Genomic DNA, 16,851 nt, shown 5'->3' with positions numbered 1-16,851 from the left:
ACCGCCCACGTGGAAAAAGAGACACGTGGAGAGTTGGGGCCTGGATGGGACCGTGGGTTGCGTGCGCAGATGTTTTTTGTCTTGGAGAGAGAGAAAAGAAAGGTATAAAGCCACGAGACTGAAGGAACACGAGGCTCTTCGTCCTCCGGCTGAGACTCGACAAGTGCAGCACCGGCAGAAGACCACATCCTGGAACCAAGTAAATTACCTCTTAAGGAGTACTACGGAGCACCTCACGCCGGATTAACAGGACGAAGATCCACCGACCCACTGCCTTGGTTCCTCATTGGATTTCCCTACTCTGCACTCGACCCAACGATCTCAAAATACATCGCACAGACTTGGGGAATTGAACAAAAGTCACAGGATCGATCAAGAGCTGTTCGGTTGGATATAACAGACAGTTCACCTTATTTCAATTCCGAGGAAGGATTTACTTTTTTAAAGATAAAGATTCCGATCAAGAGCTGTTCGGTTGGATATAACAGACAGTTCACCTTATTTCAATTCCGAGGAAGGATTTACTTTTTTAAAGATAAAGATTCCGATCAAGAGCTGTTCGGTTGGATATAACAGACAGTTCATTTTGTTTCATTTCCAAAAGAGGATTCCTTTTCCACGGAGAAGGATTCTGACCAAGGACTTCTGTTGCCGAGATCCAATTTCATCTGGGTAGGAGTCTGCTGCATCTCAAAGCCTTATTTGATAGAAAGATGACAGTGTAGGGAGGTTATTAGGAAATAGTTAAATTGATCTAAATTTTATTGATTTTCTTTGTATGTTAATCTCAAGTGAATTCTGTATGCCTGTCATTTACCCTGCTAAAGCTTGCTTAATAAATGCATATAATATAAAATTCTAATCAGGTTGTGGACCTTGAAATTAATTGAGTCATTTGAATCAAAGTTCTTCTATTTATAGTAAAACCAGTATACAAGATTCTAGTAATGTGGTGGCTTCAGACTTTCCTTTGGTGAGTTTAAAATAATGGCCTTGGGACTTGATTTTTTTTAATCCTAGTCACTAAAGATTATCCAGCCGTTAACAAGTACTCGTTACATTTTAGAAAGAATACTGCCGTTAACAGAAGTGGTTATTTAAATTATGCAGTTGTCTGGGCTACTCAGCTGATTATTTATTAACTTAAGAAGGCCATAACTTCTGGACGAAGGTAGTGAGAGCTGGACGAATTTCTTTCGCCACCAGTTTAAACAGATTATCTCTTATAGATCTTGATCAGGGTAAGACCCAGGTCATAGAGATTTTCCGGACCTGTTAGACAGAGAACTGGTCAGTAGTCAGCCCCGAGGAGTTGAGAGGAGATGGCGAGGCTGGCTATTGCGTAGTAACAAACAAGCTGAACAGTCGGACTCGGATCGTCTCTGATTCCAGTTATTTAACAAACCAGCAGGTTTGGTCAGCGATCGGCTGCCATAGAGACATAGAGAGAAATTATTATCTGATGGATTTTAGTTTATGTGGAAGGAAAACATGAATCAGAGATTTCCTGAGCAGAACAACCCACTAACAGAGAGCTGATTATTGATTTGATATTTAATCACTATTTAATAGGTTGATGTCCATCTGGATCTAACTGGCCTAGTCAAAGACTTTTTCCATTTTGTGATTAAAATAAAATCTGCATCAATCAGATCAACTGAAACCCAGGTTCTGTTGACCCAACAGACCCAACAGAACCAACAGACCCGGACTCTGCTCAGAACTTCTCTGGTTCCTCGGAGGTTCCTGATGGTGGAACAAACTGGACACTGGAGTTATTACTGGACACACTGGACGCTCTACCAACATGTTTACCAGATTTACTTCTTGTTCTTTCAGATCAGGAAAAAGTTTTGATAAAGATTAAAATCTATTTTCAAATCATGACTCCATTTATTCATTTAAAAACCTTTTCAGATCAAACTGAGCTTTTAGTTTCTGGTCCTTCAGTGCAGCTTCAACTTTAAGGCGTCGTGTGAATCTCTGAGTTTTTCTAAAATAATAATAATAATAATAATAATTAATAATAATAATAATAATAATAGCATCTCCACACCTGGAGAACTGAAGTCATAAGATCCACCAGGCTGGTTGCAGTTAAACCAAATTAAATGTATATTAATATCTGAAACTAACATTATTTTTATATGATAACTGGCTTTTAAAGTTTAAAATGAAATGATATGACAAGTCGTCATGATATTTTTAAATTAATAATGATGTTTTGTTTCTGGCTTCATAAGTTCTTCATTAGTAAATTATAAACAGTTTTCTAGTTTTATAGCAACAAGTCTTATTAACTCCACTGACTCTAATCTGACAGAAGCTACTGAGCCACCCCGACCTCTGACCCCCACCTGCAGTGAGGTGAGTGAAGAGTCACACAGACAGAGGAATTGAACCAACAACCGTTTAATTCACTGTAAAAATTCATAATGCTGTTTAGTTTTAGGTTTATTTAGAACAAATCTCAGTCATAAATATGTTATAAACTTATAAAAACTAGTTTAGTGCATCAATAAGAATCTATATGTGTAGAAAAATGTATTTGTAAAGAATATTTACAAACGTTACAATATTTTATGTCAGATCTTTCAATCAATCAACTTTATTTCTGTCAGGTTCTATGTTTTTTGGTGTATTTATTTCTAGTTTCCTGTGTGTCTGAGTCTCCATGTTGTCCTGTCTCCCTTTGATTAGTTCCCAGGTGTGTCTCGTTCCCTGATTACCTTATGTGTATTTAGTGTCACCTGTGTCTCTGTGTCTTGTCGGATCCTCGTCTACGTCTCGTCACTCCGTCGTCCTGTTCCCTGTGTTCTGGTTTGTTCCATTAAATTCATTATTTTACAATTATTCCGGTCCATCTGCGTTTCTGCCTCACCTCCACCACCGCAAAACATGACAATTTCTACTATGAAGTAGATTCAGTGACAGTGAGGTGAAACTAACGTTAACGTTTCTTTCCAAACAGGAAACTAAATTCACTAATAAACATTTTGATTTACAGCGACATGATATTTGACTGGAGTTTGTTCTATTACAGCTCTACTCTATTCACTTTTGTTTTAATTTAAATATTTCCATCTGAACATCTATTATTTATTCAGAGGGAAAATAATTGATACAGATTCATAAAAGGAGAATAAAACCTGCACCAAAAGTTGGATTAAAAAGAAAAAATAAATCTGCATTTTAGAGCATTCTAAACATTTTAATACTAAAATAAACTAAAACAGCTAAACATGCTGCTGAAACATATCTAATAATCTGCTTAAGTTTTTTGTTGGCTCTGCCTGATTTTCTTCAGCAGTAAAACAGGAACAGCAACTTCTGAGTTTTTACTTTCTTTTTCATTTGTGACTCCATGAAGCAGCAGCAGCTCTGATCCAGACTGAGACTAAAACCAGTTGAACTCCTGGACTCCTCAGCAGATTTTCTCTCCTGAACCTTCAGGACGGATCGATACCAACAGACTGAAGGTGAGCAGACGGTCAGCTGGTCTCTGTTTGGTTCTTTTGGATCATTTCACATTCAGAAACATGATCACCAGGTTTTCAGCTCAGATTGGATCATGTTGGTGAAGCAGCAGGAAGAAATCCAGACATTTTATTCTCTGCAGTTCGTCACTCAGCCGCCTCCATTTTGAATCGGCTCCAACTGTTTTGGACCCAGAACCTTCTGAACACCGACCCGTTACTTTGTTTGAGCCTTTTGTTAGATATTTATACAGCAGACATACAGATGATAACTTTACACCTAAATATAGTTTTGTTTAAAACTCAGATGTTACCTGACAACAACAAGCTGTCAGACCAGGAAATAGAGAAACAGTCATATTTCCTGGAGTTGGTTGGAGTCACTAGATTTTATTTATTTATTTTATTTATTTATTTTTTTACATTAAATAATAATTATTTTTTTTATTTTGCAGATGATTTAAGATCAGAAAAACCAGAGCCTGTAGAGTTTCTGCTCACTGACATCATGGCGACATCAGGTGAGTAACATTTCCTGTAGACAGGAAGTGGGATCATTCAGCCGCTGCTGCCCTCTAGTGGTTGAACTCAGTGGGTTCAGATATTGTGATGAAATGAGTTCATTTCTGCTAGTTTTGTTTCTTTATTGTTGTTTTGTGAATCTGGTTTTGTTAAATGTTTTGTTTGATGTTTTTATGACACACAAAGTCAGTCTCTATTAATATAATTTGCATTTTGCAGCATTATCTGGCAGTTTTCCTTCTCAATGCTATAAATTACATGTATGAAAAATATTATATGACTATTTATTAAATAAAATGTTGAAACGTTTTAACTACTACTAATACTATTCTTTCTGAGTCAGTATCCAGATCCAGTCTTGTTTATTATCTGGCTGAGGAAGTTCAGTGTACATAGAGGATCTTCTTGGTATGATCCATAATTTGATGGAGATTTGTGGCTTCAAATATGGTTTTCCACAGACTTATGGAGCAATAAAGACTCTCAGAGTTGCTGACCTGGTACAGATTCAGGTTTTCCAGGATCCATGTGTGTCTTTGACTCATTGGCTCATAACCTGACCAGGCAGTGGACAGGTTGTTCTGTCAAACAGCAGCTGGTGTTTGGATCCTCTGGTATTTATACCAACCTTTCTGTGCCTCTGTCATGTGATCTGTGTGTCTAATGATAGTTGGGATTGTTGCTGTACAAAAGTAGGATTCAGAAATCCAGGATCACAGATAAAGCCAGGCTTTACATAGTGCCATCAGTTCATCAGTTCATCCTGGCTTTATCTGCTTCACAAAGACCAAACCAGGATCAGGAGCTGCAGCAATGTCAGGTCAGGCTGATGTAACTCAGGGGAAAACATACCACAGATTTCTTTGCTCATTCACATCAGAATGTGAATGAAAGACAGAATGAAGTGTTTTCTGGACCTAAACAACTGCTATAGAAGTCTATAAAAATGCATTGCTGCAGAGGTTGAAGAGGTCAGAGGTCAGCCTGTCAGTGCTCAGACCAAACGCCACACACTACATCAACTTGGTCTGATGGCTGTCACCCCAGAAGGAAGCCTCTCCTGAAGTCTATAGACAAGAAAACCTGCAAACAGTTTGCTGAAGACATGTCAATAAAGGACAAGGATTACTGGAACCAGGTCTGATGGTCTGATGAGACCAAGATCAATTAGTTTGGTCAATTAGCAGGTGTGGCAGTTGTCAGGTGAGAAGAACAAAGAGAAGTGTGAGATGCCTACAGTGATGCAGCATGGTGGTGGGAGTGTCATGATCTGGGGCTGCAGGAGTGCAGCAGATGATGGGGAGTTACATTTCATAAACTCCAATATTCACTGTATCACAGAGCATGTTCCAGCAAGATAACGACCCCAAACACACCTCTAAGGCGACCACCGCTTAGAGTGGTCATCTGAGACCACTCAAGTCCAGGTGGACTGGCCAAGTCCAAGTCCATCACCTGGACTTGGATGGTGATGGACTGACCAAGCATGTCTGCAGACCTAAACCCAATAGAACATCTTTGGGGCGTCCTCAAGCAGAAAGTGGAGGAGTGCCAAGTCTTGAATATCCACCAGCTTTGTGATGTTGTAATGGTTTAGTGGAAAACCATTCAGTGGCAACCAGTGAAGCTCTGGTGACTTCAGGCCCAGGAGAGTTAAGGCAGTTTAGGTAAATAATGGTGGCAACACTATTGAACCTGTTGTACTTTTATCAGCTCTGTGTGGTCACAGAGATCGGCCGACAATTCTTAAATGAATTGCCGTGTGAACCAGACTTAAGGCCCCCACATACTCAGATGAACTGTCCGCAGAAGGTTGGGTCTTCAAACTCGAGCGTGATTACCTTAAATTCTCTTGTGACAAATTCCTTTATTTCACACAATCCTAATGAGAACTAGATAGTTTGATGAACTATTTGGGCGCCTAGCTCTGTTTCTTCTCCATCTACAAAGCCTTAACTCACCTCTCAGTGCGGGACAGAGAATGGCAGTAACATGTCGGTTCACCCGGCAAAGACAGAGAACCGCTGCCTGGAGCAGCGCAGCGTCCTACTGCTTTAATCCTTTGATTAAATTCATTTCTCCTAAGCGTTACTCCAATAGCTAAAATGTAATTTAAACCAGGTGAGTCTTTCTCCCCTGAGAATGTGGACCGGTACCGGTACCGGACTGATTCTGAGCCTTCAAATGATTTTAACAGAAGTTTCTCATAAATTAGAAGTTGATGTAAAAATAATGTTTGTTTTATCCACTAAATGATTTTGTTCAGCAGCAAACAAGAAATCCCAACTGCAGCCTAGAGCAGCTAATCATGTAGCAGCTAATAATGTAGCAGCTAATCATGTAGCAGCTAATCTTGTAGCAGCTAATCTTGTAGCAGCTCATCATGTAGCAACTCATCATGTAGCAGCTAATCATGTAGCAGCTAATCATGTAGCAACTCATCATGTAGCAGCTAATCCTGTAGCAGCTAATCATGTAGCAGCTCATCATGTAGCAGCTAATCATGTAGCAGCTCATCATGTAGCAGCTCATCATGTAGCAGCTAATCATGTAGCAGCTAATCATGTAGCAGCTAATCATGTAGCAGCTCATCATGTAGCAACTCATCATGTAGCAGCTAATCATGTAGCAGCTAATCATGTAGCAGCTAATCATGTAGCAGCTAATCATGTAGCAGCTAATCATGTAGCAACTCATCATGTAGCAGCTAATCATGTAGCAGCTAATCATGTAGCAACTCATCATGTAGCAGCTAATCCTGTAGCAGCTAATCATGTAGCAGCTCATCATGTAGCAGCTCATCATGTAGCAGCTCATCATGTAGCAGCTAATCATGTAGCAGCTCATCATGTAGCAGCTCATCATGTAGCAGCTAATCATGTAGCAGCTCCCCAGTACTTGAATTAATCAGCCAGTCTCGACGGGTTAATTTCTCTTTTATTTTCCTTTATGTAGGTGATTCAGGTCCAACGTGATCATCACAGTCTTCAATTATCACATGCTTCCAAACGTTCCTTTGGAAGCTCAACCATAAGCTGTTCTTCCACTGGTCGTCTTAACTTCCTGCACTGCACACATTTATGAATCATCTGAGCCACCAACCTACTGCAGCCAATTATCCAAAACCCATTTATCCTGATCTGCATCTGGGTTTGACCTCTGCCTTGATGACCTACCTGAATGTGACAGTAGGACAAAATAAGATGAGTGATATGGCTATTTTTTGGTAAAATCAGTGGATATCTAAAATCTTCACTCAGAGATGAATGTTTTAATCGTCCACCAACCCGTAGCCAGTGACGTCAATAACGCGTTAATGTGTAACGCGTTACTGACATCACTGGTCGTTACACTATGAACTCATATAATCCTTATTCTCAACTTTATCAGTCACATGAAAACCAGTTTGATGTGAACACTGTTTCCACCGGGCATTTTATTGTGCGACACCGAGTACTTGGGGACTGTTGGGGCCTTTAAGATTCACAGCTCTATAATAGATAGCTAAGTTTGTCTGTCAGTGCTAAGCATCCAAAACTGCTTATGAACTCTCTGACTTTGGTCTTGTGTTTTTCTTTATTTTTGGTTTTGTAAGTCTTTTGCTTTTCATGTTGAATTCATTCTGTGGGTTTTAGATTAGTTGTAGGACTTTAATGTTGCGTTTCTTTGTTCAGCTCTAGTTGTTGTTCTCTATTCTGCTTGTCCTTCTGTTTTCTCTCATCTCCATTTTTAAGTGAATTTGATAATTTCTCCTGTTTTGCTTTGTTTTTGTCTCATTTACATTTTTCTTTGTTTCCCATAATCCCAGTGGATTTTCCCTTTTCCACAGATTAGATTCAGTTACTTGTCATTTCTTACAGTTGCATCCAGTTTCTAATCAACTACTTGTTTCTTGTTTATTAATCAACTGGTAAAAAAATATATATATTGAATTAATATGTCAGTCAGATTGTTCTGTCAGATCATCCTGTCTTGTGTTTTCAGTGTACTTTACTTTGAATAGACCCCTGGACTTCAGTTTTTGCCTTTTCTCCTTTTGTAAAGTAAAATGTTAATTTTCACTTGCCGGCCTCCTTCCTGCCCTTCAACATTAAATAATAGGAGGATATTAAAGATGATCCTCTGTGTTGAACCGTGAAGGAATTTTCCCAAACCAAAAAATATATAATAAAATAAAATATAAAGTTCAAACAACTTTTGTTCCCATTATGTTCAAACCTGAAATGCTGCTCAGTATGATCTAATATATTATGTTGTCTCTTGTTTTTTGTGTCTTGTCAGATGGGAGGCCTGTACAACGAAGAAGAAGTTATGACTTTCTACCACCTGACAGTGAGTTTAACTTCTCAAGTTTCTAATTTCTACCTTTCATCTAAAACCAGCCAGATTTGTCCATCAAATCTGAAATGTACAAATGTTTTAGTTTCCCTGATTAATGCTGAACTTGTCATTCATGTTGTGTAGAGGCAGATTTAAGCAGGCAGGTTTTAGTCTAGAAAACTGTTTTTCAGTTTTCTGGAAGTTTTCAGAACCAGAAAACCTGAGAGTCTGGAAGGTTGATACTAAGGATGCACAATATTGGATTTTTGGTCAATATCCAATATGCCGATATACTAAAACTCATTTGATCAATAACTGATACCAATAACAATATTTATCCAAAGCTTGTATGATGGACTGCTGGTGAGGGTTTTTCTCCACAGTTCTCTCTCTCACTTTCCCTTTTGGCCACCAGGAGCTCGTTGTCATGGTCGTAATGGTAGAGGCCACTCCAAAGTCTTCACTTTTCTTTTTCTTCAGTCATTCATTTGTGGACTTTCAGCTTGAGATCACCAAGCTGGTTGACAGCAGAATCCATAATTCATGATTCCATTTATCACAGCAAGTCTTCCTGGTCCTGAACCATCATCATGTTTTCTCCATGACCGGAGAAAACATGGACAATGATTGAACCACTGGAGCCCCAGAGCTTATAAAAATGTTCTTTAACCGTTTCCAGACCAATAGATCTGTTACTTTCTTTCTCATTTGTTCCTGAATTTCTTTCAATCATGAAAGATCTTTCAGTGTCTTTACATTGACAGGCAGGTCCTACTGAAGAGATAAAACCTCAGTTATATTAGGTTTTAATAGAGTTTACAATCACGCTTTCACACAGGGCCATGTAGATTATCTTCTCCCTTAATAATAAACAAATTAATATAAAAAATGCTTTGTGTGTTTACTGACTAATATTTAGATTGGTTTGATGATCTGGACTCAAAAGTGGAAATCAGGAAGTAGGTCAGTACTTTTTCTCACCATTATATCGGCATTTATAATCAAATATCTAAACTCACCCAGTCATTGATCCAGCAAGGTAGCATCACTTGCTTGTCTTCAAGCCAACATCTGCAGCTTCTTCTTCTAGCTGTTGTGTTGACTGTGATTTACAAGATCCTTTGTTGATTCAGTTGCAAAATCTAGAAGTCTACTCTAGAATAACTTTCATGTACAAAATCTCCTACTTCATCCATGTGTGGTGATTTGATTCACGACTGCCTTGAAGATTCAAAATGTTTCCCATATATATATATATATATATATATATATATATATATATATATATATATATATATATATATATATATATATATAATATATATATATATCCATGTTCTTCAGCTCATGTAGTCCATGTGGCAGCTGCTGCCTCCCATCTACGCTGTTCTCTTCAGTGAGAGCAGTGACATGAAATAACACCTTGGCTGTGATTTAAGGTGGAAATTTATCTGGCAACAGAGTTTGTAACAGAGGCAAAGCAGAATTATCTGCTAACTCAGCCAGGTTTTTATAAAATGTATTATTTGGATCTTTGATGTGAAAAGTGTATTATTGACCTGCAACATTGTGAACAATTGATTATTTACTTTCATCATCAGTGCTAGTTGTGGCAGAAATTAATATGGAGCGTTTTATGATTACTATGATTATTGTCTGACTGACATCTCTCTTTTGGTTCATTAAATTTGATATCTCTCAGGAACAAAGCCAGTCTAGCCCACCGATTGTAACACAGTTTGACTAGAGTGGAGCTGACTGCTGGTTTACCAGTAATGTAACTTTACAGTGACCTAATATAGGATCAATACAGAGTCACAAAGTGTGTAAACGTAAAAGTAAGTTTACACGACTTGTATTGCCTGTTTAAGATGGAAGGAAATGATATAATGCAATATAATGTAGATGATATTTAATAATAATTTTCAATAATCATATATATTTGTATATTTTTAATAGAAAAACAACATACAAACATAAACAACACATGAATAACATTCTGTATCAGTTTGGATATAAGTTCAATATTATACAGGAGAAAAGCTCCAAAATGTCCACATGGGAAAACTGTCCAGGGTCGGATCCTAATTTAATGTCTACGACATTTTTCTAATTCAGTGAACCGTCATTAACTTTCTGTTTCTATAATTTCAGTGTCTGAGCTCAGAGTGGTTCTACTGGGAAGCAACTGGTACCAGAGGAACTCAGTGGTAAACTTCATACTGGGAGTGGATGACTTGAACTATGAAGTTCAGTCCTGTGTGAGAATCAGTGGAAAAGTGGAAAACATGAAAATAGCTGTTATCAACACTCCAGATCTTCAGTTTTCCACAGCAGACAGTCTGACAGAGTTTATTATAGATTGTGCTGCAGCTTCAGCTCCTGGTCCTCATGTGTTCCTGTTGGTTCTTCAGCCTGAAAGTTTCACTGAAGAGGAGAAAAACAGGATCTACAGAGTCCTTGAAACCTTTAGTGATCGATCATTTGATCATTCATTTGTACTGATTCTGAAGCCCAAACCACAGAACCGCTTCAACCCTTTACCAGTTTCTATAAATGAGGCTCTAATTAAGGAACTGATCAGAAAATGTAGATACAGACGCAGTAAGATGGAGGACATCGACCTTCCAGAGCTGCTGACTCGGTTTGGTCAAATTGTAAAAAAGAACAACAGAGAACATGTGAGATATAAACAGTTTAAAGAAGCAAGAAGCAGCTTTGAAGATTCTCATCAGAACCAGAGAAAAAACCAGCAACAGGTTCTGATGATCCATCTGCTGGTAAGTGAAGAAATAATATCAATAAAACTTTGAGACAAATCATTTCTTGTATTGCAAACTGATATGCAATAACTTCCTGTTTCTAAAGGTCTCAGTGGAAAAACACCCAAAACTCATCTGTCATCTGAAGGTGAGTAAATTTACTGAAGAGGCCTGATTACACAGCAGCAAAGAGAAACAAAACACATTTATGTACAAACTCATCAGTAATTTATTTATTACCTAACATGCATGTTTTTAACAGTGGAGAGAAACCAGAACCAACAGAAAAACATCCATATATGAACTCTTACAACATGTCATCTTGTCACAGAAAGAATCTGTTTGGACTCAGTTTGCAAAGTCAAATTTATTTCTAAGGCTCATTTTCATTGATCACAGTTCTGTCCAATCAAAATAACAATAACAAGAAACATAAAATATTAAAAGCCTAAGAATAAACAACACCAGTAATGTATCAGAAATCAGTCTGGTTTAAAAGCCAAGAAATTAAAATGTGTTTTAGACATAATTTATAAATGTCTAAAGTCCTGATGTGAAGAAAAATCTGTTAAAAAGGTTTAGTACAACGACTGCAAAGGTCTGATCTCTGAGCTTTAATCTGAACCTGGGGATAGTTAGTAACTGCAGCATTTTGGACCAGCAAACGAAATAATAACAGACTGACACCTGAAAAAGATTATAACAGTCAAGTCAACAATAAGGGCATGTACAGGTTTCTCCAAGTTTATGAAGGAGAGGAATGGATTCTCCTGTGCAAGGAGCCAAAGATGGAAGAAATTAGATTTAATGACATTAACATGTTTGTCAAAACTCAAATGTTGAAAATCACAGCCAAGTTTTTCACAGAGGGTTTGTTATAAATCAGGATTGTGATCATAGAGATCAGTGGCAAAATGTTCACAGTCTAGGTCTTTACATCCTCTTGGCAGTCCAGAAAGGCCTTTAGAGGTTTTTTAAATGTTCATTTCAGCATTAGGTAGAGCTACAAGTCATCTGCATAGCAACAAAACTGAATCCCATAGTTTTTGAAAATTAAGTCCAAAAGGATATAAATCCAAAAAAGAAGTGATCCAAGGCTGAACTCCTGAGGGACCCAATAAGAGAGCATATATATTTCAGGAATATATATTTATCTCCCAGCCTGAATGTAAAACTTCTGTTCATTAGTTAGGAATAAAAAAATGGATTGAAGTCCCTTTGATCCCAACTAAGTTTTTCTATCTGACAGATAAAGATGCCAGAATCTACGGCAGGTTGCTCAAGTCTGTCCTGTAACTTTTAGAAGCATCTTTACTCCAACAGACCAGGATCGGCTCTGAACAGACCTGCTAACGAGCCGTTCATTTGATTCAGGTGTGTTGGAACAAAGAAACACCTGAAAGCTGCAGGATGGAGGTTCTGAGAACTGGACTAGATCTCCCTGATCTATGGTTTCTATGCATTGAGGTTGAAGAGAATGAAAATATCCAAATCCTTCTTATTCAGTATCAGTTAAAATGGTGTTTAAAACTTTTAAAAGAGCATTTTTACTACTGATTTGCTTATTAAACCCAGACTGAAATTCTTCAGTAATACCAAAGGTCCGGAGTTGAAGGACAACCTTCTCCAACACTTTCAGTCTGAAGTTGGAGAAAATGGTTGGATTGTTTTTGCTCTTTATAACAAAATATCACAGCACAAACCTGGAACAGCAGAGAAGAAACAAAATGACTGAGTAAACTCATAGAAAACCTGAGGTGTGGTGGTTCATGCTTCACTGTAAGAGAATGTTAAAGTGTTGTTGTCTGAAAAGAATGTGAATACAACCCGACAACAAGAAACAAAATATGATTTTATAAACATTTGTCATCTCAACTGTTCATCTTTGATGATTATGAGGTGATATGTGAATAATTGTGTTATTTCTTAATTTTCTCTGTGTTGCAGCTTCTGGTTTTAGGATTGTGATGTTGGGGAAAAATGAGGAAAAAAAGACCAAACTTGGTAACTTGATTATTGGAGTGGAAGAATTTCACCAACAAATGTTTTCCCAAACCAAACAAATTTTTTCCCAAACCAAACAAAAGGTTCCCCAAAGCAAACACAGTGTGGCCTCCAGTGGAGAGTGGAAAGGAAAACCAGTAACAGTGATAAAAACTCCTGACATGTTCAGTCTGACTGAGGAGAAAATCCAGAGAGAAGTGAAGAAATGTGTGAGTCTCTGTTATCCTGGACCAAATGTTCTGCTGCTGCTGGTGATGAAACCTTCAGACTTTAAAGAAAAAAACAGAGAAACTCTGAAGTTCATCCTGAGTTTGTTTGATCAAGATGCCTTCAGACACTCAATGGTCATTTTAACAAACAACAGTGAAAAAAGTTCCTCTGTCAGTGACCTGATCAGGATGGTTCAGGAAAGATGCTACAACATGAATACTAATGACCGAGTTTGATAATGAAGCAGATTGAGCGATCATAGAGGAGAACAGAGGAACATATCTGACCTTCAGAGAAGAAACCAGCAGGTCCAAACAGATGAAACCTCTGAACCTGGTTCTGTGTGGGACAAGAAGCAGAGAAACCTCGCTAGCGAAGGTCATTTTGGGTCAGACAGAACTTCATTTGGACTCAACCCTTCAGACATCGTCAGGAACGAAGGAGAGGTGTGCGGCCGTTGGGTTTCTATTCTGGAGATGTCTTCACTGTACAGAAAAGCTCAGCAGGAAGTGATGGAGGAATCCTTCAGGTGTGTCTCCCTCTGTGATCCTGAGGGTGTCCACGCCTTCATCCTGGTCCTACCTGTGGGTCCCCTCACTGATGAAGACAAGGGAGAGTTACACACCATCCAGGACACATTCAGCTCTAGAGTCCATGACTTCACCATCATCCTCTTCACCACAGAGACTGATGCTGCAGATAAAGATGTTGGTGACGTTATAAAGGAGAGCAGAGACATCCAGGATCTCCTCCAGATCTGTGGAGGAAGATATTTTGTTCTGGACATCAGAGACAGACGGTCAGAGAACTGATGGAGACGCTGGAGAAAAATGTTTCTGACAGGAAGAAAGGTTCATCTTATACAACTAAAACATTATTATGGGGCCAAATGGAGGAAAAACTGCAGCTGCAAGTAGAACTGAAGAAGTTTAACACAAACACTGCTCTCACAGGTAAATCAATTTTTAATGTTAACAAAACTTCAAATGTTTTGTTTAATAGAACAGTTTTATGAAATCAGTTTATAGTTTAAATTAGTGAAATTGTGTTACAGTTAAAGTAGTTTCACAACTCTTGCTTTTCAATAACAGACATTTTGTTAAGATCCTGAGTTTCTTTATGTTATATTTTGGATTTGATTTATTGATTCTGGTTTCATTGTTATTCTGTTCTTTCGTCTCTTTCTTTGATTAGGTCAACCTGTTTTTACTTTAGTTCAGATCTTTCTAAGTGATTCTAGTTTATCATGTTTATTTTCTGTGTGTAGTTACTCTAGTTCAATAATGTTTCTTATGTCTACCCATTCTTTAATGTTAGATTCATTTCCTGTTCCTTGTGCCACTTTCTCTCAGTCTGTCCTCAGTCCTACAGTCAGTAAATCAGTTGTTTCTTTGTTCCACATTCACTCTTTGCTGATTTGGTTTCCTGTTAAATCCTGTTATACCTCCATCAGTATCCTGACATCCCTTTTCCTTGGATTTCTAATTTTTATTCTGCTATGGGTGTCTTGGTTCTCTGTGATCTTTCTAAGTTTCTGGTTTATCGGGTTTTTTTTCCATTTTATCTGCAATACTACTCGTCATCTCAGTCTGCTGCATATGGGTTTCAAACACATCATGATGTATTTGAAATCAAGTTTACTTTTGCAGATCTTGTTAAAAGTTTTCAACATCATTGTAATTGATGATGTTTGTTAATTTTAATTTTTTTTTTTTGCCAAATCTAATAATAGGAAATTAAAAAAGTGTCTTTCAAATGACAATGTAAGAGATTTTGAAAAGAGTATATTCTAAAGAGAAAAAAGAGAAATGCTTTAAATATTATACTTATTCAGAGAATAAATAGAAAATATTTTGAAAACTCTTCTTATAATTACTGAGTAGATTTTTGTATCTGTCTATCTTTCATGAACTAAAAGGCTTAACATGTTAATCCAATATTAATTTTAATTGTAGGCACTAAAAAACCAACCGATTCAACACCATGCACCATTCTAGAGATTACAATACCATTAAGTTTTACAAATGTAATAAATTACATCAACAAAGCAGTTTTTTTTAAATAATGATTTGTGGCTGAATGAAATAATTGCTATATTGAAAAACAAAAGTCCAAAGCATATTCAGGCTTTTTTATTTTTAACATTAACTGGAGACATTCATAGGTTTTTAATTTCTTTTATCTGAATTTCTTACTATTGCAACAAAAACTATCTTAACAATAACTGTGAATATCATAATTATTGTAGCCTTTAAATATAATTCTTATTTTGAGTTTTCTTCTTCACAGACACTGAAGAACAGAACCCAGATTGTCTCCGGATCGTTCTGATCGGGAAAACTGGCTGTGGGAAGAGCTCATCAGGAAACACCATCCTGGGAAAACAGGAGTTCAAATTCAGTTTATTTCAAGACACAGTGACTAAAAGCTGTCAGAAAGCCTTTGGTCAGGTGGACGGTCGTCCTGTTGCTGTGGTCGACACTCCTGGTCTGTTTGACAGCAGTTTATCAAATGAAGAAGTTAGTGAAGAACTGATGAAATGTATGAGTCTCTTGGCTCCTGGTCCTCATGTCTTCCTGCTGGTTTTATCGATCAGTAGATTCACACAAGAGGAGAAAGAGACACTACAACTTATCAAGGAGGTTTTTGGGAAAGATTCTGAAAAATTCACCATCATCCTTTTTACTGGAAGAGACAAACTGGAACGTGATAAAACACCAGTTAGTGAGTTTATTGAACATTGTAGTGATTCCTGTAAGAAGCTGATTTCTGACTGTGGAAAAAGATTCCATGTGATCAATAACCATAATGATCAGAACCGATCTCAGGTCACAGATCTGATCAGAAAAATTGATGACATGGTGAAAGAAAATGGAGGAAGTTTCTACATCAATGAGGTGCTGCAGGCGGCCGAAGCTGCTATAAAGAAAGAAATGAAGAGAATCCTGAAGGAGAAAGAAGAAGAGATGGAGAGAATGAAGGAGGAGATGGAAAGAAAACATGAAGAGGAAAAAGAAGAAATGGAAAAAAGAATGGAGGAAGGAAGAGCAGAAATTGAAAGAGAGAGAAAAGAAAAAGCTGAACAACTAAAAGAAATGGAAGAAAGAATCAGCAAGGAGAGAAAGAAAGAAGAGGAAAGAAGAGAACAAGAAGAGAAGAAAAGAAAGAAGGAGGAAGAACGACAACAAGAAGAGTGGGAGAAAAAACTAAAGATATTAGAGGAAAAAATCAGATCAGAATCAGAAGAAAAAGAGAAAATAAACCAAAAACTGAATCAGAACCGAAAAGAGATGCAAGAAGAACGAGAAACCCGTGAGAAGGAAAGAAAAGAGTGGTGGGAAAAACGACAAAGAGAGGATGAAGAGAGAAAGGAGGAGGAGCAAAGAAAACTAAAAAATCTTCAAGAGAAATTTGATAAAGAAAAAGAAGAATATGAAAATAAACTGAAAGAGGATGAAGAACAAAGAAAAGAAAAAGAGGAGAAAATGAAAACTGAACTTAAAAAAATGGAAGAAAGAATCAATACAGAGAGAGAGCAAAGATGGAGAGAACAAGAA

General features: G+C 37.5%; 1 long non-coding RNA gene and 1 pseudogene across 1 annotated transcript; both read left to right on the top strand.

Moving 5' to 3' along the window:
- Positions 1-11,062: 11,062 nt before the first annotated feature.
- LOC122828559 lies at positions 11,063-13,512 on the top strand. The gene is made up of 3 exons (XR_006370248.1): positions 11,063-11,098; positions 11,187-11,228; positions 13,028-13,512. It is a non-coding gene; the product is annotated as an uncharacterized LOC122828559 (long non-coding RNA).
- Positions 13,513-13,552: 40 nt separating this feature from the next.
- On the top strand, positions 13,553-16,851 carry LOC122827953 (annotated as a pseudogene).

Source organism: Gambusia affinis, linkage group LG03 (assembly GCF_019740435.1).
Source record: "Gambusia affinis linkage group LG03, SWU_Gaff_1.0, whole genome shotgun sequence".
In the NCBI taxonomy this organism is placed as follows: domain Eukaryota; kingdom Metazoa; phylum Chordata; class Actinopteri; order Cyprinodontiformes; family Poeciliidae; genus Gambusia; species Gambusia affinis.
Note: the sequence above shows the minus strand (reverse complement) of the source record. Positions and strands in the feature narration are given on the sequence as shown.